This window comes from Monodelphis domestica, chromosome 6 (genome assembly GCF_027887165.1).
Source record: "Monodelphis domestica isolate mMonDom1 chromosome 6, mMonDom1.pri, whole genome shotgun sequence".
Classification (NCBI taxonomy): Eukaryota; Metazoa; Chordata; class Mammalia; order Didelphimorphia; family Didelphidae; genus Monodelphis; species Monodelphis domestica.
In genome coordinates this window covers 88,544,374-88,570,951 of record NC_077232.1, presented here as the reverse complement: position 1 = coordinate 88,570,951, position 26,578 = coordinate 88,544,374, and the positions used below count along the sequence as shown (strand labels likewise).

General features: G+C 37.4%; 1 protein-coding gene and 1 non-coding gene across 5 annotated transcripts in view; both read right to left on the bottom strand.

Moving 5' to 3' along the window:
• The window catches only part of PPP2R2C (protein phosphatase 2 regulatory subunit Bgamma), a 414,849-nt gene that overhangs the window by 140,551 nt on the left and 247,720 nt on the right, over positions 1–26,578 (bottom strand). The gene's annotated exons all lie outside the window — the stretch shown is intronic.
• On the bottom strand, positions 9,408–9,465 carry MIR7325 (microRNA mir-7325). Its single transcript, NR_127538.1, has one exon. It is a non-coding gene; the product is annotated as a microRNA mir-7325 (primary transcript).

Sequence of the window (26,578 nt, the reverse complement as noted above, 5' to 3'; positions counted from 1 at the left end):
TACAAGATAACTTCAAGAAACTCAGGACAGAAAAGGCTGTTCACCATCACCAAAAGAACTGAGTTGTGTGAATACAGAATGAAGCATACCATTTTGCACTTTAGTTTCTTCATGAATTTTTTTCTTATTTAAACCATATGCATCTTTCACACCATGACAAACATGAAAATATGCATTGCATGACAGCACATGCATATATTATATGATATCATATTACCTGCTGTCTCAAGGAGGGGGTAGGAAGGAGGGAGAGAATAGGCATCACAAAATGTCAGAAAACAATTATTTAAAATTGTATCTACATGTAATTGAGAAAAAATATAATGAAAAATAAATAGACATAGTCTTCAAGGATCTTACATTCTGATGGGGAAGATAACATAAAAGGCAAGCTGAAAATCTGGGCAGAATGAGAGAAAGGAGTGCATGTTGGTGACATGGTACCTAAGCCTGGAAAATGAGGGATAGATAGCTGGCCTGGGACCCTTCCCTAAAATGGATGTTTCTGAGAGCAAATGACCAATGAGAGAAGGGGCTGGCAGAAACCTAGCAAGAGGCAGTGGAGGCATGGTGGAAAGAGTCCCACGTTTAAAGTTAGAGGAACCAAGTTCAAGTATTGCCTTTTTCACCAGCTACCTAAAAGATCTTAGGGAAACCATTCAGCTTTCCTTGTACCTTGGTCTCCTCAACTGTAAAATGAGGGAGTGGGACTAGGTGTTTTCTAAGCTTCATTCTAGCTCTGAATCTATTATTCTATAATTGTATACCTTTTATTCACTTATATTTGAGTAGGTCTTACACACACACACACACACACACACACACAGAAACAAGCCCTTGGCACAACGTGAGTTTTCTAAGAATGGATACTGTTTCATCTTTCGCCTTTAGTGTCAAGCAAATTACCTGCTTCTATATTAGTGCTTACTGAATGCTTCTTAACTATTGATTGTTCCAGTGCAATCCATTAATTTTCGCCTCTATTTCCACCTAATAAAATATATTAAGAAGGGCTTTGAAATAGGAATAAATAGCTCTCTGGAATAAAGGTGACACAGAAATAACAAGAAGAAATTATACATTCTGTGACTTTCTCATTAGCAAGTGATGAGGCCAAAGAAACCAGCCAAGTCAGTGGGATCATACAGCTAATGAATTAACTTTATCAAGAGATAGGACTAAGGGACAAATCAGACCTTCTTTTTTATGGGAGTGTTGCTACAGCAAGGAGATGTGATTTCATTCTTGAAGGAACTCCCTCCACCCGAGCAACCCAACTAGAACTTATTGGATATTTTGGTACTTGTCCTTCGTTTTCAAAGATGATCAATGGATGAAGGAGGATGCAGGAGGCTAAGTGCCTCGCCCAACCTCACACAGCTAATAATTATCAGCGATGAGATTTACATCCAGTTTTTCCTGACTAAGTTCAGCGTTCTTCCCACTATTATGCACTATCTCTTGGGCAAAAGTTCTCAATCTGGGGTCTGTGAACTTGTTTTCACATACACACAAACACATTTTTACATATGATATACATATATACACATGTGCAGTTATATGAAATATACATGCATATATGCAGGTATTTTGGCTATCATTACCAATATTAATGTTGCAATCTTTGTATTTATAGTATATGTATATACATGGGTATGCATGTATGTATATAAAAACTTTTGTTATATATGTAGACTTGGATAATATTTCCATATAATTAATATCCTTTGCCATCAATGCATATTTTTATTCATTCTAAAACACTATTCTGAAAAGGGGTCTCAATGGCTTTTCCAGACTGCCAAAAAGTACATGACACAATAGAGAATCCCTATGGGGGCAAAATTACAAAAAAGTCAAGTCATCTTTCTAAGAAAATATCATAAAATGCTGGCTTGAACAATCTGTAGAGAGAAGATATGCTCAGTACTCAATAGAATAAAAATTGGGGATGGTCACCCAAAAGGCAAAGGGGAAAGAAAAGTAGGGCACGAGGCCCTTCTGAAGGCAGTATTCCAGTATTTCATTTCTATCACTGTTATCTCTTGCTAAGAGTCTCAGGAATATAAACTATGAGTTAGCAATCTTACTGCCCTGGAGGAGATTCAAACCAAGACATCATTCTGGCAGGCTTTAGCCATGACCTTGATACTTTAAACAGTCATCAAATTAGAGAACAATTTACTATCCTAAGAGCCAGAGGGATGGATAGAATGGAGAGAATATTAGACTTGGGTTTCAGCAAGATCTGAGTTACAACTGCTCCAGCAAAAGGCTACTGGTTTGAGTTTCCAGATTCACAAATGTACATGAGTACATCTGGATGCCCTGATGATTTATAGGCTTCCTCTGTATGACAGAGGCTGTGAGATTCAAAGGGCCCAAAGAAGGATAAGGACAGAATTGCCCACCATTCATTACTTGACCATAATAATCAGTGTTTTAGCACAAGAGTTGGTTGCTTCTGGCATAGTAGAAACACAGCACTGAATCCTCAGTGAGAGAAAGTCTAGTTTTGAATCTTGCCTCAGACGCTTAGTTGCTTGTGACTCCAAAGACATCATTTAACCTTTCTCAGACTCCATTTCTGCATCTACAAAATGGGGACAATTAATAGCATGTATTTCACAGGGTTGTTGTAAAGATCAAATGCGATTTTATATATGTGTGAGACAAACTGGCAACTTGAAAGCAGAATACAAGTTCCAGCTATCATCACCAAAATGCATATTGCAGTCATTGCGTTCTTCTTATTGTTGTTATTACTGCTACCCTTCTGATAACTAAAATGTGAGTTCCATTGCAATTTACAGATGAGGAGTGGCTAGGTAGCACAGTGCAGAGAGGACCAAGTATCTTATAATGTTATTTCATCTAAGACAAGGGTTCTTAACCTGGGGTTAATGAATCTTAAAAATATTATTCTGCTCATTGTTTTTCAATAAAATTGGTTTCCTTTGTAATCCTCTATACATTAAAAAAAAAACAGTATTCTGAGGAGGGGTTTCACCAAACCGACAAGGGAGTTTTTGACTCAAAAATGATAAAGGACTTCAAATCTAAGGTCAAATTTTCACATAAATAATAAATATTACTCAGAGTCAGGGCATTTCTAGGGCAGTGCTTCCAACAAAAGATGTTATGGCCATCTCAGACCAAGTGTCTATTTTAAATGCAATTGCTGAGTTAGCCTCATCCTTGATAAGACACATCCCTCACCTTGGCACTGGTCCTGAGGATGCAGCAGTCATCTGGTGTGACTGATGTCGGCTTCCTTACAACACAAACAAGGGCAGATGCCAGATTTAAAATAGCAGCCACTAACCTTGGGCTTTGGATCATTTTACATCAATGCACCCATTAGATTTCTCCTCTCAAGGTTCCATGGTCAATGTCTATGTGTATCATATACAGGTAGGTGAGTGTGGTATCTGCCCCAAACTACAGCCCTCTCTACGTCACAATGTTGCTTAGGATTTTTTGGAACACTGAGCTAATATTCTCTCAAATTGCCATTTGTTCAGTCCTTTCTTGATACACACTCAACAATGACAATTAAATGGCTGTATCAGTCAGTAAAATGACTGAGGTTGACACAAAATTGGGGATAAGAAAAATTCTTCTTTCTTCTACCTTTGTAGAAGTCAAAGACCCTGGGTAGGGAGCACTTCATATATTATCAGTTTTGGTTGATATATCGATTAGTTTTGCTGAACTGATTTTTTTCCTTCTTTAATCTTTGTTATAAGGGATGGCTTACTGGTAGGGGAAACAGGCTAAATCTAGAAATAAAAGTGAAGATAAAACCAAAAGAGCGATAAAAATTGACAAACAATAAAAACTCAGTGTAGGGCACGGAACAAGCTATGATTTCATCCAAGTTTACAGCTCCTAATAATGGACTTTCCCCACTGCCCTTTAGAACCACTACCTCCCAAGCTTTGTTTCCTGCTTTCTGCCTTAGTCTTTGAATTAGATAGCCTATTGAAATATGGCTGTGAATTATAGGATTTAGAGTCAGAAGGGAACTCAGTGGTCATCCAGTCTAACCCCCTTCATTTTAGTCTAGTCAATTCAATAACGCATTCATGAAGGATTTACTATATCCCAAGGAGTGTTCTATGCACCAGGAATACAAAATATAAGTGTAAAAATAGTTTCTGCCCCCAAAGAGCTTATATTATAACAAGGGGTGGGAGAAGTGGTTGGTTCCATGATTTCTTCTGAAAATGCAGGTTTGGGGAAGAATCAACCAATCAGAAGATGATGTTTCAGGGAAGAAGGGTACTTCTAGCATGAGAAGTAAGAGCTAGAAAAATGAAGAGACTCACTACAAATAGGCAAAGTACCTCATATTCTTCTACATGATGTTGCTGACTTCATCCACCATAGCTTCCACTCTATGCTCTCTGATCACCACTTGGACCTTGCCCTGTGTCCCTGAAAGGGTTCAGTCACTGTAGATTGTCCTTAATTACCTAGGTTAGTCTTAGCAGTTAGGGATTTGATATCCCTAACTCCCCATATGACCTTTAGCAAATCCCTTAAATGTTTTTGGCCGGTAGAAAAGGCTTAGTAGCATAATACTAGCCTCCAGAGGCAGCCTAGGGTAGAGGAAAAAGGGGTGGATTTTGAGTTGGAACATTTGCATTTGAATCTCAGCTTGGCTACTTATTACCTTGACAAAAGTGAGTGAATCACTACCCCTCTCTGGACCTCAAATTTCATTATCAGTAAAATGAGAAAGTTGTAAGTGACTTAAGTTTTCCTAGTCCCTGTTTCCTCTTTATAAATGTGGTTAATACTTATGTTTCACCTTAAAGTTTAAGTTGGAAAAGATCAAAAAAGGTGATATATGTAAATTATTTTGCAAAATCCAAAAATACTACAGTAATATTAGCTAATATGATCATGAAGCTCCTGAAATGTAGCAATTGTTTCTAACTTTGTATTTTTGTGGTCAAATAAGCTCAAACTGTAAGTATTCATATAAACATTAGCCAATAGCAGCAGTAGTAGTAATAGTTTGTTGCTGTTGAATGCCCAGAATCAAGCACAGTGCCTGATTCTTAATAAAAGCCTGTTGATTTATTGTCATGATTCTTGTTTAGATTCCATCTAGCTCTAAGTTCTATCCTTCTAGGATTCTATTTGCCCAACAAGGCTGCCCAGATAGAAGATAAATCAGGTCGACAGTCTCAAATAAAAATCAGACAAGGTGTTTGCATGCTAGAGTTTAGCTGTTATTATATTCAGGTTCCACATTTATTGGGCCTTATCACTGACAGAAAATAAATTCTGGCAAGTCCTGGAATTGCCATCTAGATGCTGAAAGCTTGCACCCATCATGGACAGAAATGATCACAAATTTAGGATACCAACTGGACTTAATTAGGTACCCATGCCTTCCCCCCTTCATCCCCTTCCCCATCAATCCTCTTTTGTAATACTCTCATGGATAGCTTGTCTATGAGAAATATGGAGAAACTCAAAATCTTTCTGTTTATTTCACACAAGCCATTCTCCCAGCCTGCTGGGAAGGCTGCCTGAGAACAGTGAGTCTGAGGGTTACCATGGTAACCTAGAGCTCCATTGAATAATACCTCTAGGAACCCCAGATCTCTTCCACAGGTGCCTACTCTGATTAGAGCCGTTTCTGTTCTGATCTTTTTTGGGGTGCTCAAATAGCTCACGAGTCTAGAGAAAATGAGTTTCATTTGTGGGGATTCCTTTATCTCTGTTTAAGAGGATACTTAGAAATCTCTTCTAAGCAGAAAGGAGGTGACTTGGCAGAGTCCCTTTTACTAGGGTTGTTTAAGGGAAGGTTATATTTGTTCATATTTGTCTGAATGTTATCTCCCTCATTAGTCCCTGAGCATCTTGAGAGCAAGAACTGCCATTGTATCTCCAGCTGTTAGCATGCAGTGAGTGTCTGGTATATAATGGGTACTTAATAAGTGTTTATTGACTCCCTGACTAGATCATCATTTGTCAGGAAGATTCCTGTTCAGGTACAGTTTGCACCAAATGACCTCTGAGGTCCCTGTGGGCTCTTGGGAGGCTGCAATTATGTGAAATCATCCACAAGCTCACTGTGAGAAAGGCACGGGGAGGATCATGTCAAATTCATCCATATATGATGCTAGGACCATTGCCCACACCGCCCTTTCAGCCCCTGGAAACTGAGGAAAGAGTCATGAACGGAGAGATTCCTCAGAGCAGCCCAAGGAGGAATCCTTTATCAAAATGGATGGATAGACAACAAGTTTACACCAAAAGAATAGCATATTATAGTAGGGAAAACTAGATGGTCGGTAAAAGCTCTTTCAGAGACTATTTGAAAGACCTTAGGCATGCCGCTTTAGGCTTCAGTTCCTTCCTGCAAAACATGAAAGACATGGCATCTCTCAGGGCTCCTCTATGCTTGGTCATAAGTCTTTTCCAGCTCTAAAACTCATTGTTCAAAGGCGCGTAACCACTCTCCTATCCCGTGATTTCTCCATATTCTCTGTGGAATTCTTGCTTCATTGTATTTGTCAGTGTCTTTGAGACAAAATCACAAAAGGCAGTGTTGAGACAAATGATCTGCAGGCTCCAGAGCTCCCTATAAACACATTTCTCTGCAAGAGGCTACCAGTTCCCAGGGCACACCGCAGACCCAGACCATCCTCATACTCGATTTGAAGTGCGTGAGGATTCTGTTGAGTAGCTTTCACACATGGAATCTAACTGCTAGCCCTTGACTCCCTGACCACTATCATTCAATTGTTTCTTCATCCCCTGCCTGTGTGCCCATCTTCCTGCCTGAATTGCCATGCTGGTACGGCTGCTTCACATTAAGGAGGCAGTTAAGGTGAGCTGGGATCAATTACAGCCTTGGTTTATCTGGAGCTACAAGGGAAGCTGGCTTGGTCTGGCGTACCCTCGCCTAGCTTTAAAACCCATAACATAGCTCTCTGGGTAAAAGGAAACATGAAAATCCCTCTGCTTAAGCAGCCTATTTCACTGATGGGTTCCATGTCTGCCTTCTCCTTCACCTCAATCTTTATTTTTGCCTACTTCCTTGGATCCTGCTGGCTCTCTTGCAGACTCTGGTCTCTCAATCTACAGACACAACTTGGGGCCTCCACAAAAAGATTTTGAAGGATTATAGAATCATGGAAAGTCAGAGTTCTAGATCCTATAATAAGCCGGTGATACAGGCAGACTTTCATTTCTAACTTGATCTTGACATCTAATAGACAAGAAAAGTTTTTAACCCCTGACTTGATAACCTACACACCTAGTGTTTTGCATGTTGCTAAAACATCACATGAAACTTGAATTTTATTTCTAGAGCTGGGTTTGCTTCTGGGTTATTTAAGCAGAAAAAAACTCATACATGGCAAAACAGGGCAGGGTGAGGAAGAGCAGAAGATACTGTTGGAATGGGTCAGCCAGACAGAAGCAGGAAAGACAGCCTGTCTTAGAAGCATCCTGGCAAAAAATCCAAGTGCAAAGAAATAGTGTCTGATAGGAAATACTCATTTCACAGTAATAGCCAAGGAAAATGATTTCTCACTGGTAAAACCCCATAGAGCTGCGAGACTTCCAATATTCAATGTGTATTCACCATATGTGCAGCTGATGAGAGAAGAGAAAAAGCCTAGCATCTAATAGATGTACTTAAACAGTATAATGACAATGATCACATGAAAGGTGAACGGTGTTTCTCCCTACACCATCGTGAACAGAGCAGCCAAAGTAATCTTAACTAATGCTCAAATCTCACCCTTGCTCAAAAAGCAGAGTAGCTCTCCACAGCCTTTAGGAGAAAACAAAAACTCTTTAATTTGGCATTAACTTGAAAAACCTGATGTCAGTTCCTTTTCCATCTTATTTCACATTACTTCCCTTCATGTACTCCACATGTCACCCAAACTGGTTTGCTAGCAATCCCTAAATTCCACTCTCTTCTGCTTCTGTGTCTATGGATTGTACATCCTCTAAGCACAGAAAACATTCATTTACTCATTGTTTCTCTATCTCTTGAGTTTCTTCTGTACTTGGTTTAGGTACCACCTCCTCCATGACAGCTTTTTCTGATCTCTCTCTCCCCTCCCTTCCCCTTTCCATAAAAAGACCTCCAGGCAGCCTGAATAGACTCCTGAAAGCCTACTGCTAATTGAGAGTGAACATTTATACCTCTGAAATCATCAAATACTAAAAATCAGGGCTTTTTTGTTGATTGTCTAGATTTAAGAAAGTGATGAAGAAAATGGTAATAATGCAGATGAAACTTAAATATTTACCAGCATATATCCCCAATTCTCTCCTGCATGAAAATTTTCTAAAGCTATTTATCCATTCCTTTTCCCTCTACCAAATGTCATCTTTGTATACATGTCACACCAACCCCTGTTCCATCTTTGGATCTCCACTACTTAATGGAAGGCCTTCTACAAAGCAAGGGACTTATCTGATAAAAGCAGACTGAACTAAGTTAGTTTACTGGAGTAGCCCAGATGTCCCTTTTCCTGAAGAATGTTTCTTACGTAACTCTTTCCTGTTATAGGCAATTTCTAAAGGAGAGGAGGTAAAGGCTATGGGAATCCTCATGGCTGAAGCTCAGGATGAAAGATAAAGTAAAAAATAAATAACTTGAGACATAAAAAAAATGAAATGTATATCTCCCAAATCAAAGGTAAATCAATGCAAAACTTGAGTAGTGGGTAACAAAAGTCTCTAGTACTAAGTTACTGTTTTTTGCCCTGGTTCTAATCCTGGCTTTGCTTTTGTTTTCTCATATAATTTCTCTATAAAATGAGGGGTATCAGACTAGACAATCTCAAAGTTTCCTTAAATTCTAAAGCGTTTTGGGGAAAAGAATTAAAATGTTTGAAGTCAGGAGAGACTTTCATTTGAATATAGCCTCTAACACCTGTTAGATAAGTAAGTAGATGCAAATCACTCAACTTCCTTGAAACTCTGATCCTCAACTTTCTCATGGGTAAAATGGGGACAAGCAATCACTTGTACTTCCAACCATACAAGGCTGCTGTAAGGAAAGCAAATTATAAGCTTAATATCCTATATAAGTGTTTCTTTAGTGCCAACATCATCATCATTGTTAGTTGAACATATGAATGTATAAAAAACTAAATCTACAATCAATAAGACTGGCAACATTCTGGCAATCTGTTGGGAACATATTCAATTAGACTCCACAAACATTTATTAAACACTTATGCGCTAGATACAATAAGAATACAAAGAGAAAACCGACCACCAAGTTCCTAATGGACAAAGCAAAGCTTTTTCTCCTGAAATAATCCAGGGAGATCCTCTCTCCATGTCTAGCTCCAATTGCCATTGTCTTTGGAGTTACTCAGCTGTAGTCAAATAGGGGAAGCAGGTCCCCTCCCCTGCAATGACCCCATTTCCACTGCCACTCTGAATATTGCAGCCAGAGGAAACCGGGCCCTCTGCAGAGGGGAGGACAAAATAGTAGCAGAGGCCATGGGCAGCTTGTGAAGAGCAGAGTCCAATTTCAGCCTCCACCCCAGACCAATCTGCTGCCCTTGAAAGGGCCACCTGGTCTGGCACTTCTACCAGTGGCCTTGACCTGGGCTGCCTTCCTTAAGCGATGAGCCATAGGGTAAGCTGGGCCCTTCTGTTCCCCTTAGTCAAGCTCCGAAGTCATGCACTTGTGAAATCCCAGGAGGTTGTTTTTAGTCTTCAAGAAAACATAAGACATTATGACCAAGGTAACTGAAGCCAAGTGTGCATATTAAAACCATTGCGCTTTGTTAAAAAAAAATGGTAATTTTGTCGTGAGAGGCAGCCTGGTAGAAGATGGGGTACTAAATTTGGAGGCAGGAAACACGAGTTTCAGTCTTGGCTCTGACATCGCTGAGCCGTGTGATTTGGGGCAAGACCTTTAGAGTTCCAAGATCTCGGATTCTTCCTCTGTAAAATGAAGAGGTTGACAAAGATGATTTGCCTATAGCTTCTCCCCATCCTGCTGCCAAAACAGAGCTGAGTCTCAGATTTTATGACACTAGCCAACACGTCCAGCCCAGGGAACAAGGAAAGTCTGTAGCCCAAAGGTTCCCACTCATGGAAAGGCTAAATGGCTTTCAACTGGTCCTGAAGAGGAGGAATGGGTTGAGGATGGAGCTAAGAAGTGAAGGCTTTGGATAAGACTGAAAGGTTCAATACTATGTAGTATCATATACATAATACTTTGTAGTACCAGCAGGAGAAACAGATTGTATTCCAGGAAGAGGTCACAGAACACTCAATTGCTGTTGGACACACATGTATCCTTTTGTCTCTATGCCTGAGAGGCCAGTCCTGTCTTCCTCTTATCCCTTGGGAGTAGCTTGTCAGATCTCACCCACATCATAGCAGGAGATGAGTGTTTCTAATCCTCTTAGCAGTTCTTGTCTACTGTGTGATTTTACTATTTGTCCTGCCTTTAGACATGGATACAGAAGGTAACTCGAGTCTCAAAGCCCATTGGTACAAGTCCCTCTCCTCCTAGGTGGAGAGCAATGCCCTTCATGTTCATAAGGGACAGAGGGGACTTGGAAGAGCAGGAGAGAAGAGGGCTTCGGTCTCCTGACTAATCTCTGTGTCACATCAACTTCTTAGAGGCTCTTCTGTCTCTTGATTTGGGGAACTTCTGGCTTCCAGCTTTGAGCAAGAAGATTGAGAAGAGAACCCCACTTCAGGCTATAAAGGGAAGATAACACTCTGGGAAGGCTTGGGAGGAGATGGTAGTCCCCTTACATCCCTATCCCTAGTTTGTCACATGAGAAACTGAGGAATGTCGCCTGGAGTAATACACATTACTCTTTTGGTTGAGCTTTGAGCTTTAGACCTAGATAGAAAATCTAACTGAAGTCCCAGAGCCCATTGGTATGGGCCCCTCTCCTCATGGGGAGAGATGAGGAGAGCTCCTTCACTCTGTATTAACTGATATGCAATCTCCTATATATACTTTTTCCAATTTCTGTTTTGCTATCAACTTGAATATTTGCTACTTCTAAGTGTGTTATTTGTGGAATTAGTATTTGACAGAAAGGGAGTCAAGTCTTGGATATAAAACTTGAGGTCCTCTTCCCATTAATAAACAGTGATCAGAAATTTAGCTGAGGATCAAAGGAGATAACATCTGCAAAGGGCACTGCAAGCCTTAAAATCCTATATAAATGCTATATATTACTATTACTAAAGGGAACACACTACCCCATAAGGCAATCCCTTCCATTGCTAGGTATCTCTATTTCTTTAGAAATTCATCCTTACATTTAGTCTGTCTCCCTATAATTTCATCTATTGTGTCTCCTTCTGGTCTCTGGGGTCTTAAAATAAGTATCAGAAGTTAGCAATAATGATGTATTTCACTGAGCTTAACATCTCAGTTCCTTTCATTGCCTATATTCTCAAATGGACAAGATTCCAGTGCTCTCATTATCATGCCATCCTCTTCTGACTATATAATGTTCCTCCCTTGGTGAAAGGTGTAGTGAAGATAATGGATGGCCTCTAAATAGCCTTCTAGTTAAAAATCTATGAATTCCATGATAATGTCATTCAACAAACATTAAGTTCCAACTTTGCAAGATACTGCATTTATTTGTCAACGTGGATATGAGTACAGATATGAGAAAGACCCTGACTCTCAAGGAGCTTCCAATCTAATGAGGAAAAGACATTACATGCAGATAATCCTGATACAAGAGAATATAAGAGCAAAAAAGATGGCTCACACAAAGTTCTGGGGGAAAATCTAAGAATTCAATTTAATTATCAAAATTATACATGGTACTCCAGAAGAACTCTGATGGACAAAACATAGCAAGATCAGTTTTGGACACTATACTTCCATTATTGAAACCCAAGGTCTCATAACTTTTTTGACCAACATAGAGGGAAAAGGGAAGGGAATAATAATTTATATTGCACATATTTTGCACCAAATGTTCTCCTAAATGCTTTACAAATAACTCCTCACAATTCAACTGAGATATAGGTGTTATTATCTTCATTTTACAGTTGAGGAAATTGAGGCAGAGTTTAAGTGACTTGCCCAGGATCACAGAGCTGCTAAGTGTGTAAGACTGAAAATAAACTCAAGTCTTCCTAACTCTAAGTAGCTGATATTGAGTTTTCAATCACTAACTCCTCCCTCCCACCCTATGTCTTGCTTACAGGAACTATTGTCAGGATAAGTCTTTTTCAGACAGCATTCTGGCAGTTAATTTTTTAGATCTCATTACAGGGTTCTAAATTATCCCATATTAAATTTTAGTTTGTTAAACTAGGCCCATTGTTTTAGTGGGTTGTTCTAGTCTTTGGATGCTAAGCCTGCCATCTGACCATGTTATCTACCCCTCTATCTCAACTTTGCATAATCTAAATATCTGCTAATTCTATGATTTCTTTATTTACCAAATCAGTGATGAAAAGGCTGAACAGCACCAAGGATAGAGGCTTTCGGCTGCACACTTATATTTGTTTTATCTTACTATATTCTTCTAGACCTTGACATTGATTTCAGTGTTAACCACAATGCCAAGAACATTGTAAATACTCAGTAAATATATGAATTAATTTTCATGGTTTCTTAGATTTAGAGTTGGAAGGGACCTCCAATGTCATCTAGTCCAAATCCCTTATTTTAGAGATGATGAAAAGGAGACCCAGACAGGTTAAGTAACTCATCTAAGGTTATATAGGTAATAACAGAGCAGGAAAGAAAACCCAGGTTTTCAATCAACAGAATTGATTCTCCTGCCTCCGTACCACTATCTTCATTATAAACTAGGATAAGGGAAGATTTGAATTAAGGTAATAACATCTGAATTCACTTTAAAAATCCCGTAACAATTTTTAAAATGGAGGGGGCACAAAAAGACAGTGTAAGCATAAAGAACGTTACAAGTGAAGGAAAACAGGTAGGAAAATATAACATATATTTGGTGGAAAAGCAAGTAGTTTGTCTTGACTACAAAGTATACAGAAGAGAATAATATGAAATGAGACTGATTATGATGGTTAACATTAGACCCAAGAGCACCTTAAATGCCAATCAAAAGAAGCAGAAAATGATTTTGCAGACAATGGGGGTGTTACTGTGATGGTAATTTAGTCACCATTACAATAACTGAAGATTTGTTATTTTTTAATTAAAGTTTTTCCAGGAGAGTATTCTCACAAGTAAACCTCTATCATAACTATATGCCAACCAGACAACCAATTTTCTGCTATGATTTATGGGGCTATAAGCCTCTGAATCCAGAAAAGACAAAGCCATCTCATTGGGGATATATTTTCAATTATTGTGATGGGCCAAAAGAATAAAATTCTCTTTTAGGAGTTACATATAAAAATACTCAAAGGGGGGCATAGAAGCAAAAATTATTTTTAAAATTAAATTCTAACTTGTTTTCAAATAAGATATAAGTTCTATGATCAATTGTTAGATTACTGAAATTTGTAGAATATGTGTTATGTAGTAGGGAATGATGAGTATACATATGTGTGTACATGCTGATATGTATTTCTGCATATGAGCAACTATCAAAAATTGAAGATGGCATTCCTCCAGGAGTACCTAGATAGCATAAAAAGTCATAAAGCTATAGAGTAATTAACTAATGCAGCAAAATATAGAATAGAGGAAATGTCTTATTGTTCCATTAAAGAACTTAGCTTTGCTGAAGGAATGGAGATGGGATTTCTGAGATGGTGTCTATTTATTGTGGGAAAATTCTGATGGGATAAGGATGGGTTTTATTGTTTCAAAGTCAAAAGGACTGGCGTGTAGAGCTACTACTTTGTGAAATTTGGAGTAGTAGGCTTCAAATTCCAACACCTTCATTTTTTTAGGTCATGAAAATGGATTTGGCTTGGGGTGCTATTTCATAAAAATCATTGGACAGAGTTTCACTTCAACTTAACTGAGCAAACATTTATTATAATTCAGCTAACATTTATTAATTGCCTAGTATATACCACGTCTTTTTGCAAGGTGCTAGAAGGGAGGTTACAAAGACAAATAAGCCATAGGTCCTTACCCTCAAGGAGCTTACAATCTACTAGAGATGATAGATGGCCTCCAATTGGCCTTCTATATGAAAATTGATGAATCTCATGATGGTGCGTTTCAACAAACATTTATTAAATTTTAACTTTGTGAGCTACTGGGTTTATTTGTCACCTTGGATATGAGGATAGATATGACAAAGGCCTTGTCTCTCAAGGAGCTTACAATTTAATGAGGAAAAGACATACATAGATAATTCTGATACAAGGGAAAGCAAGAAAAGAAAAGGAATGCTCTAGACCAAGATTGTGAGAGAATTTTTGGAACGGAGAAATAGCATTTGCCAAGTGTAAGGGAGAGAGCATTGAGGAAAACTTGATAGAGTTGGCTCCCATCTAGGGCACTAAAGTAAGGGAATGATACATATTCAAAAGTAAATTATCACTCACTATTAGTGTATTATCTCAATGGACTTGGAGTCAGATTCAACATTTCCTTCCTGTATTACTCTGGGCAAGTCATGTAACTGCTACCTGCCTCAGTTTCCTCAACTGTAAAAAAGGGATAATAATAGCACCTACCTCCCAGAGTTGAGAGAATCAAATGAGAAAATATTTGTAAAATGCTTTAATGCAGTATAGTGCCTGGGACATAATAATAGGTGATACAGAAATATTCCCTTCCCTTCCCAATATGGCAGATAATAGATGCTGAAATAAACATTTGTTCCTTTTCCAATAAAGTGCTCCATAAATGTAAAATGCTATTGAAACAGGTAAAGGGGTTCTTCCTTAACAGAGATAAAGAGACTGAATAATACTACTAAGAATAGTGACAATGCCTTACATTTGAAACCATTTTATAGACCCAGCAAAGTTTTTGCATAAACATGTAATTCCAATTCATCCCAACATTTACAAAGTGACTACTAGGTGCCGAGGACTGTGTGTAATGTTTCATATAAATATTAGATACAATGGAACCCTGAAACAACTGTGACTGATGGCACTTACTAACCAATCAGGATTCCTGAAGACCAGAATGCTGAATCATGCTTTCCATCTCTTGACACAGAGGTGATGGAGTAAGAGTGTCTGATGAGACAAGCATTTTCTGACCTTGGTCTGCTGTCTTGGTCTGAGTCTTGGTCTGCTGAACTCTATGTTTTGTTACCAAGGAAGGCTTTAATTACTTTGTTTATTTTGAGGAAAAGTCATAGTGATACTTTTTAAAAAGGCAGAATGAGAAAAGAGAAAGGAAGCCAGGGGAATAGGGACATAATAAAGAGCAAAGACAAAAGAAAGAAGAACACAACAAAAAATCATTTCAAAATAACAAAGAAAGCAGAAGAAAGTTCAGAAGGGCAGTGTTGGAATACAGTGTTAAATTTCAAATATGTGTGTAGTAGAAATTTTATGCAGATTTAAAAGGGATCTCTCGGTTGCTCTATATAGGAAAATGTTCATATTTGTTGATGTTTATAATAAAAACAAAACTTTTTAAGAAGACGGTATATGCCCTCATGGAGTATCATACACTCACTCACACACACACAAATAATTATAATACATTTTAAGTGTAGCAAAGTAGTTGGTAGGTGCAAAATGACATAGGAGCTATAAGAGAGAAGAAGTTATTATGGACTGGGAGATCATGGAGAACTCACCCGTCCATGGTTAAGAATTCACAATGATGAAATTTGGGTATGGTCATTCACCACCCCACCCCACCCCCAGTGAACATGATGAGGGTAAGCACAGAAGTGGGAAAGTATGGGATATACAAAAATGAGGGAACCAGAGTAATCTGTTTTTATTGAAAGATCAACTATGTTAGGTAGAGAAATAAGGAAGTAGACTAGAAGGAAAGAGTGGTATAAGACTGTGAAGAAGTTTGAATTTCAAACCAAAGTATTTTGAAGGTCTTAATATGAGAGGCTGGGGCAGAAGTATAAATGAGATCTGTGCAAAAGGATGATTAAAGGATAGAGAGACAGTAATATATTTTTTCTTTTTTACTTTTCTTCATATCTCCATAATAAATCCCATCCACAAGGGTCCCAGGCCCTTCTCACCCTCTCCAGATCACAGAAGGCATCCTCCAGGAGACCAACACATTTATACAAATTAAGTCTTTCATGTTTTCACCTTTTGGTTTACAATCTGGAGGGAAACATTGCCAATTTATTCTTTCAGTATTAATTCTGTAGCTGTGTATAATGTTCATTTGGTTCTATTCATTTCACTGTTCATTATCCCATGTAGTTCTTTCCAATTTTTTTTTAAATTAGCTTGTTCATCATTTCTTATGGTGCAATAATATTCCATCACAATCATATGCCACAATTTGTTTAGCCACTCCCCAATTGATGGGCATCACCTCAAGAGGCAAGAATACTTATTAGATATCTACTGCAATAGTTCAGGAGAGTGGTGTTAAAGACCTTTACCAGTAGCAGGGGGACCAGGGAGAAGGTGATGAATGGAAAATAAATGGAGGAAGTAGAATTGATAGAAACAAGAAATTCTTTAACATGAGAGGCCAAAAAGAGAGTAGAGATAGCTCCAAGACTGTGAACAGGATTCCACATCATCACACATCATGGATGCAGAATAAGAAGTCATGTCAATTTTACAAATGAGGACATTTTAAAGGACCTTCCCAAGGTCACAGGACTTGCACCTCCTGCCTCCTAATACTACGATTTCCTACATCACACAAATGCCACTGATTTATGTCCCAACCACCATCGTTATTTTTATCATCACGGCTCCTATTTGATGGAGTTTTGAGGTTTTCAAGTACTTTTCTCACAACAACTCTAGGAGTTAAAGAGTGAATGGATTAAATAAATACATCCCCAATTTATAGATGAGGAAACATGTTCAGAGACACAAACTGATTTCAAGCCCAGGTTTCTTGATTCTAGATGTAGGGCATCTCCCAGGATCATCCTCATCTAACTATGACAAAGTGCTCTGGTTCTTTCATTTTCTCTTGAGATTTTTAAGAAATTGGATGTATAGGACAAAAGAAGAGCTGTTTATTTATTTCATAAACAAGCCAGCTGGATCAACAGCTTTCATGATATCTCCCAAATCCCCAACCCCTTTTCATGCTGTCTTCCTGGCCAAGACATTAGTTCATGTCCTAGTAATTTCCTTCAGTTGTTGCAGAAACCTTCTGCTCGCAGGTCTCCTGTACCACATCTTCCTCCCTCTTTTAGACCACACAAGCTTTTTCACTCAGGCACCTCTTTATACTGAGATGAGAACCTAGATTCTACTCACAGATGCTCCATATAGCAGCCAACCAAGTACTTAGTGAGCACCTACTGTGAGACTAGCTTGGCACCATTTGACACAGAGGATACAAAGCAGAGTAAAATGGGAGGAATATGTGACTAGAAATCAAAGAACTTGGGGTTTTACTCCATCCCAGACTAATTTACTAAGTGACACAATTTGATGTGTAACCTTATGCAAGTTGCTTTACTTCTTTGGGCATCAGTGTTCTCAAAGGGAAAATGGGACTGGGTGGGATGGTAGCTAGTTGACTCAGTAGTTCCAGAGCTATACCTGGAGATGGAAAGTCCTAGGTTCAAATCTCACTTCAGCCAATTCCTGGCTGTGTGACCCTGGGCAAGTCACTTAACCCAAATTGCTTAGTCCCCTATGGTTTTTCTGCCTTAGAACTGATACTCTATATTGGTTCTAAGGCAGAAAGTAAGGGTTTAAAAAATGTCAAATGGGAAGTCACTTTAATCTCTCTCAGCCTCAGTTTCTTCATCTGTAAATGGGGCCAATGATAGCATCTACTTTACAGGATTATTGTAAGGATCAGAGGCAAAATATATGTAAAACACCTTGCATAATCTAAGACATAATCTTTAGAGATTATTATCAACAAAACAAGGAAAATTACATTTGTGATATCTATTTCATGGGGTTGGAGGAAATGCCAACATGACCTTTAGGTTCTTGCACACCTCTATGGTCCTAAATATCTCTAAAAGTCCATCTAATAGGCAGGAAACAGAGCCTAATATAGAATGTCCTCTCCTCTTCTAAGGGAGGGGTTCTAGAAATGCTTCAGAATAGGCAAATTAGTGAATATCTGTGGCATTCACAATACTCTTGGGGCAGCTGTCCATTGTCCATCCAAAGTTCTCTCCCTTTCAAAGTCTTTTAGTTCTTTTTATTGCATTTGGTAGAAAACCAAAGCAAGGAACTAAAGATCGCTTAATGTGAATGGGTCATTTTCAACTCTAAAATTATGACTCTAATGTCATTTTTCTTATCTCTATTTCATCAGCTATCCCAGTGCTCTGTACACCATAAATACTTAATGAATATTTATTAAACTGAATTCAAATTTAGAAGTACTAGACTATTAGGAGGGGAAACCTAGGTTCTATTTCCAAGTCCATGATAATGGAAGAGTTAAATTAATATCCAATAACTCCAAGTATTACATTTTATAAGATTTATTAATAATCACTTGAAGTAAAAGAAATTTTAAAAAAAGGAAAAACCTGAGTAAAGAGAAGTTTTTCCCAGCCATGTTAGTGGGTAAAGGGCAAAGGGCAGGGTCAGACACAAACTTTATCTCCAAATGTAAGGACGTAAGATGAGAAAGAACATGGGAAGCTGGGATTTTGATTCCTGGGGAGCAGATTCTAATTGCACAAGATGCTTACTATATGATACTGAAAAAATTGCTCCTCCTCTCTGGGCTTCAATTTCTTCATTTGAAAAATCAGGAGATAGAAGTAGATGATTTCTATGTTCTCTTCTAGCTCTAACATTCTATAATCTATGAATAACAGCTCACGTTTATATAGAACTTTAGTGTTTATAAAGCATTTTTATGTTCATCCAATGATCATTAATTACCTATCATGTATAGAATACACTATTCTAATCTTAACAAAAGCCTTTTTAGACCAGAAGTGTAAATATAAATATCCCAACTTTACAGATGGGGAAACTGAGGCTCATAAACTTGGACGTGATACAGCTAGCAAATGACAAAGAGGACCCAAGACCAAGTTTTCTGAATTGTAGTTCAGTGTTTTATCTTGATCTATATACTCTCTGATTGGGAAAGTGGGGGGGGGGAGATGTATAACCTACCCCCAAGCTAATATATGTTTCTTTGTATTATTAGTTTATTTTGAAGTAAATGGCTGGGCTCATCAGGGAAGGTTTCTTGGATGAGATGACATTTGAAAGGATAACATTTAGTTCATTATGGTGAATTCAAATTGTCATTATAAATATTCTCCTATGTTAGCCCCATGGTGGAAAGAAGTGTTTTTGGAATGATTTTTAAAAGCCATTTGGGACAGTGGTACCAGCTAGACAGTATTAATCTGGAGAGGTGATCAAGTCTGAAAAAGAAAAATGGGATTTTGTAGAGTCAAAGAAATATCTCCTGTCCCTCCATCAGTCTTGAATAAATGACATTCTCCAGAAGCCAGTGGGTATTATAAGGAAGAAAAAGGGACAGAAACCATCTATGGAGGCTTAGAACAACAGCTCTGGACTAATTAGAAACAATGCACAGTTTGATGACACTTTATAGACTTCAATTATCATACTCGGCAGGAAGGAGCTTTCAAACATCTGTATGATGATTATATTCTACTGGGATGTCATTTACAGTGCAAAGTATTAAAAAATGGGGCCAAAAATCAATTATAATCTCTGTTAATGAGCATATTGTTCGTCTGAGGGATTTGAATGTCAGTGATGGAAACTGTCTTTAAGAGATTGAGAACACACACTGGGAACTGATTTAGTCATGAAAAATAAGCAGAAAAAAAAAACTTTTTCCCTTTCCTAAAATGTCCTATTGTCTAATTTTTAAAATATCAAATAATATTTTAAGCATGATTTTCTTTTCAAGGATGTGCTAATTCTTCTAAATACAATGGAGTTAGACTAGATGAATTGTAAAACCCTTTTTGAGGCAACTAGGTGGTTCAGTGGCTAGGGCGCTAGGTCTGGAGTCAGGAGTCCTGAGTTCAAATTTGACCTCAGACATGTACTGATTGTATGATCCTGGGCAAGTCATTTATCCTGTTTGCCTTAATTCAGTGGAGAAGAAAATAGTGAAATACTGCAGTATTTTTGCCTAGAAAACCCCCATGGAGTCATGAGGAGTTGGGCACAAATGAGCAACAAAATTCTAGTTTTAAAGTTATATATTATAAGGCAGCAAGGTTAGCCAGTAGATAAAGTTAGAAATATGGGAGTTTAAATTTGATCTTCAACATTAACTCTGTCACCCCAGGTAAGTTATTCAAATGCTTTGCCTCAGTTTCCTTATCCGTAAAATACATATAAAATAGCAAGCAAGGGCTATTGTGAAGATCAAATTAGATCATTATAAAGTCTAAATACAGGCATGTGGTAAGTGCTACATAACTATTAGTTGTGATGATGATCTAATGTCAATGATGATGCTTCTAAGGTTCCTTCCTGCTTTAATAATCTATATTCAAAGTTCCCTCCCAAATCTGACATCCTTTGTTCTTAGATGCCTCCTTTGTTCAAATAAAAACAGATAAATAGACCATCCTTTTAACAAATGAGAATAGTCAAGCAAAATAAATCCATACATTGGCTATGTCTGGAAACTGATATCTCTGTTTGAATTGTTCTAATTGTGCACATTTCATTTGGTATCACAGAAGTTTTCCTGGGTTTTTCTGAATCCATGTTATGGTGCAATAATATTTGATCAAATTCATATCCCATAATTTGTTGAACAGTCCTTCAGCTGGAGGATACCCATTTTGTTTCCAGTTCTGGTGAATCTCTTTTGCTCACATATGTCCAACCTTTCAAGAATAAGACATCACTAGAAATAAGCTTGAATTTCCCATTAGACCCTCTGGGTCACTTACAGTTTTGATTCTTCTGATTTAAGGGTTTCCACTGCTTGCAGTTACATAGCATCATCTAGAGACAACTGGTATCTGGTTCAGTATCTTTCTGAAATACTGACAGACTAACTCAGTGGACACCACATATCATAATCTGGAAAAATATGTGGGGTATCCTAAAAGTATCAAATTTTGGTAATCTCTTCTATAACTTTGTTATATAACTATATAATATATATATTATTTATTATATATATAATATATATGGTTATATAACTATATAATAGTTATATAACTATAACTATTCTTTGACTCCTTGTTTTTTTTCCTAAAAAGGACATTAAATTAATTTCTTTCTAGTGACCATAAGTCTTATTAAGGAGATTTGGAAGTATCATGAGGTTTGATGCATGAAATGCATCCTCTATAAAAGAGGGTATTTAGTCAATTTCACCATATAAAAATAAAGCATTCTCTACTATATCTTTCCTGACACTGGTGAATATCTTTAGCCAGCATGTCTACCAATTTTGTCCTTTGTTTAATAATTAGTGGCTTACTAAATAAAGATAACTCTATGAATACATCTATCAAGAAATCTTGTATGATTTTAACTCATGTAATAAATATACACATAGCTAGGTACACATATGTGTAGATATATAATATGTAAACATTGTGTAATTAGAATTTTGTACCCCGGGACTCCATTTCCCAGAATCCCACTTTCATCCTCAAATTATATCCTTACATTTTGGAGATAAAGTTTTTGAAACCCCACCCCCTCTTGGCTCTCTTCTCCCCCTACCATAGTGGGGAAAAACTTCTCTTTACTCAACTTTACTTTTGTCTTTTTATTTCCTCTACTTCAAGTGATTATTAATAAATCTTATATAATACTTGGAGTTATTGGATATTAATTTTAATCTCACAATATACTTACTACATATATGTATATGTAAAATGTTTAATTGGCAGAGAACTTTTAAAGATATATTTTGTTCTCAAATATTTTTGTGTAATAAAAATTTCAAAAGGCAGAAACTTGAACTCCTAAAATCTCTAGGATTATGTGATTCTCCACATCTCTAACAACATAATTTTGTCATTTTTAGCACGGATACTTGAAAGGTAATAACATCATCACACAAAATGATTATTCCCACTGTTGTTTGAGGGGCATCTCTCAAGCCATACTTCTCCACCACAGGGCAGGTTCCAAGCTGCTTGTAGAAGGTGCTCCATTCTCCTGCCCCCCAGGAAAGCAATTGTTTTTAACTACCTTTTCTTACTGTCACACATGAAGATGATTTAGAAGGGGAAATGAGGGTCATGATTACTTTAAAAGTATACCTTGGTTGCTATAGGACACGTCTCATAATTCTTTTGTATGACCATGGCATCCATGTTTCCTATGTCCAAGAGAAGGAAAAAAAGCTCAGCTAATAAAATCAGACTTGCATCCTTCCATCGAATCTGGAATATAGCTTCAGCTTTGCTTATCTCTACCCACCTTCCCCCCCTTTCAGTGTGAAATGTGAGACAATCATATACCTTACTAACAACCCAGGAAACATGAATCCTGCTTGAGTCCCTGATTCTGTCCTCTTTCCTTCCTCATTCCCCTCCATGCCCTCTGCTCACCACTGCTTCCCACTGAAAAGAGCTGCTTTCATGCATGAAATCCTAGTGGTTCTGGGTAGAGCTCAAGCTCATATTACCCCGCAGAATGGAGGGAGGGTTAATTCTATCTTGTCAAGGTTCAAAAAGGATAATAAACCCCCCCCAAAAAAAGGAAAGAAAGAAATGGAAGCAAACCCCTTTACATAAATCAAATTTATTTAGACAACCTTCAAAGTCATTTTCTTACTTTGCTTATTTTGAACCCTTTTGCTTCTAAATGACCCCCCCTTTTAGAAAAGAAGGGTGAAGGGGAAAAGGGGAGGAGATGGAAAAAGGGAGACACTGGGAAAGGAGAGGAGGTTAAGAGCAAGGGAGATTTTACTCTACAATGCAAAACAAAACAAAAACAAATGCTCATTTCTGCCTCAGTTCCTTGTAATTCCTATTACTAAATCCCTAACTCCATTAGTAACCTTTGCAACAGGAACATAAACAACTCCCCACCCAGGACCCAAACCAGTGACAGGGATTCTGAATTTAATTATGGGAATGGTATTCCATGTGTACTTAATTGCTGAGTAGTAACACAACCACTTTCATTACTGTTTATGTCTTTCGATCCCCATTAGCTCAATACCCAAGGTTCCCCATGAATAATTAGATGGGGTGCAGGGGGGCAGGGAGGGTTCTGTGCAAACACAGTCAGCCTGGAAGCTTATGAAACAGCACATCTTGAATCCAGATGCTGACATGACAACATCATGAAAACCTAATTTGAAAACCCAAATTAGCACCATCATGATGATCATATAAAAGAAATATGGGCATATAAAGAGAGTTGTGAACAAGCATGACCAAAACTAATGGGATCATGTAAAATCTTATGCAGCAAATAAATAAACGGTTTTGACATTTCAACCTATTTGGCTACATGTTAATAGACTCCATTCCATATTCATGACATATGGGATCTTGTTCATCCTCATACATTTCTCTACGTTATCAGGACTGTAAACTTATCATATTTGCAGATGTACTCCAGTCACAGTGAAAATTCAGTCAATTCATTTTTTTCTTCCCTCTTCAAACAAACATTTATTTTATTTTTTTGAGCACTGTGTTCAGTACAGGAGATAAGAAGATGGATAAACCACAGTCCCAGTTCTTAAACAGTTTAAAATATAATGGAGTGAGGAAGGGCAGATAAGACCTGTACAGGGGGAAAAAAGATGGAAGATAAAAAGGAGAAGGAGGAAGGGGGAGAGGGAGTAGGAGAGAGTAGGAAAGAGGAAATGGAGAGAGAAAAAGGGAAAGAGGAGGGGGCAAAAGGGAAGAGAGAGGGAGAGGAGAGAAAGGAGGAGGGAAAGGGAAAAGGGAGGAAGTAGAGGAGTCTCATATCTGATACTTAAGGTAGGTACTAAAAGTATTATTATCCCATTTTATAAAGGAGGAAATTCGGGTTTTGTTTGGTCACTTATCTAGTATGGGGCTGGACCAGGCTTAAGTTGGGTCTCCCAATTCCAAGGCCAGTGTCCTTCCTTTTCCAGTAGGCTAGGACAACTATCAAGGAGAGACTGAACAAGGTGCTATGTAGGAGATTTGGAAGGGAGGGATTCCCCAAAGTGCCCTCTGAATGTAAGGGAGCTGGTAAGAATTTGAAGCTGATCTTTAGGGAAAAGGAAGGATTTGAACATCTCCTGAGCTCATCCATCAAACATATAATGATTCTACTGTGTATAGGATCCTGTGCTAGATATTATGGGGAATACAAGGATAAGGCAAAGTCCCTAATCTTAAGGAGGAAACAGCTTAACTATGAATTTTCATTTCATTAAGTACAGATCTGCATATAAACAATGCCACTATCAATATTAAAACCAAACTCTTCTGATTGGCTATACTACTTAAACAATCCATCACTGTTCCCTTAGTTCATTCAAATGATAACAATAAAAACTTGTACTTGTAGGATGTTTTACAGTTGACAACAGGTTTCCACTAACACCAAGTATATGTTATTTACAGACCATATGCTAGAGATAGTAGTTCTTAATCTTGTAAAAATTTATTTTTTTATAAACTGCATTAAATCTTATATCAGGGCTCTTGGACCCTAAATCAATTCCTGTATAATGGGGAAATTACTGTATATTTTCTGTGTCTGGGGTCTGAGTTAGAGATTCCATCCATTCTACTGCTTTTTGCATTTTCTTTTGTCCTTTGGGATCCCAAAGAATGTCTTCCTTTTTAACAGAATTTGGTTAATGAATGAAAAGGAGAAAAGTTCTTTTCCTATGTGACAAACCCTTCATCTGTCTATCAAATGGGGATGGGGAGGAGTAAGTTTGGTTTGATAGACCACCTCTTAATTAGCTATCCACCAACTAGAAATGTCTTGGGATGTTCAAGGGAGGGACAGAATAATGAGCTCCTAACATTTATTAATCTGCCTGACCTAGCTTCCCTGTTGGTGATCATTTGAGAGAGCCTTGGATCTATATATCATTTAATTGGTTATAAAGTTGGTCTAACTTCATTATAAACAGACATACATATCTTTTTATTATATATAATATATATAGATATATAAATATAGATAGATATACACACACAATAAACTGATATGTCTTACCCAAAATCAGCCTCTCATGATAATTTTAATTATAACAACCTTTATTGTACCATGGGACCCTTGGCAATCTGGTAAAGCCAATGGACTGTTTCTTAAAATAATGTTCTTCAATGCATAAAATAAAATACATAGGAGTACAGAAGACTAATCATATTGAAATACAGTTATCAAAATAGTTTAAAAGTATTACATTCATGAATCTAAGTTAAAAACCTCTGTCTTAAGCACAAGGGACACAAAAATAAAAAAAGGAAAGTGTCTTTTCCCTCAAAGATTTTACATACTATCTGCAAATGACAACCAAGGCTCAGAAAATTAAGGTCATATGGTTTGTGATAGACATAGGACAAGAATACATTTTCTAGATTCGAATACTGCACTCTTCCCACCACTCCAAGCTATCTCCTAATACTCACAACATTGCCAATACAATCACATTTGTCTGACCATGTCTGAGTTCTAGTTTTGACCTGGATTGTCAAATATTAACTCAGTTTTTAATCAAAACCTCAATAGTTGAATCAAAGTCAACATATGCTAAAATATTTTCCCTAAAAAACAATGCAAATGTGGGAAAATCCAAGGATTGCTGTGGAAAATGATCCTCAATTACAAGTGAACATTCTGATCAAACATTTCAGGCTTGAACCCGTGATTCTCAAATTAGTTGGTGTCAGGACCCTTTATACTCTTAAAAAGTCACTAAGGACCCTAAAGAGTTTTTGTTTATCTGGGTTATATCTGTCAAGATTTGTCATATTAGAAATTAAAACTGATAAAGGATTAAAATGTATATTAATTAACTTTAAAATAACAATGAATATTCCCTTATGTGTTAACATAAATAACATTTTTAAAAATAATGTTTTCCAAAACTTAAAAAAATAGTGGAATGGCATTTTTTAATTCTTTTTTAAACAAATTTCTTTAATAGATGGTTTAATTAATAGAAGACAGTTAGATTCTCCTATCTGCTCCTGCATTCAATATGCTAGGTTTCTCCAGTCTTTCCCAGATATGCAGTTGGAAAAGGAAAGAGTAGTTTAGTAAGCAAATAATGTCTTAGTGTTATTATGAAATAGTTTTGACTTTGCTGATACTTAGAAGAGTTTTCAGGCATCCCCCAGTGGTCTGTGGTCCACACTTCTAATTCAGATTCATTCAGATCACTGAGAATCCACATATTAATAGTCACAGGAGAGGTGATATATAGGAGCACATTTAGTAGCAATCTAATTTTAAAAGGCTCTTTCTTCCCTATTTGAATTGATCTCACATTAGCACTTAATAAACTGTTGAGCTGAAAAATAAAGAAAATCCTAAGTAACACAAGTAATTCTCTGTGGTATCTATTACCTTCAATTTTAGCGATTAATAAAAATTTAGCTATTAATAA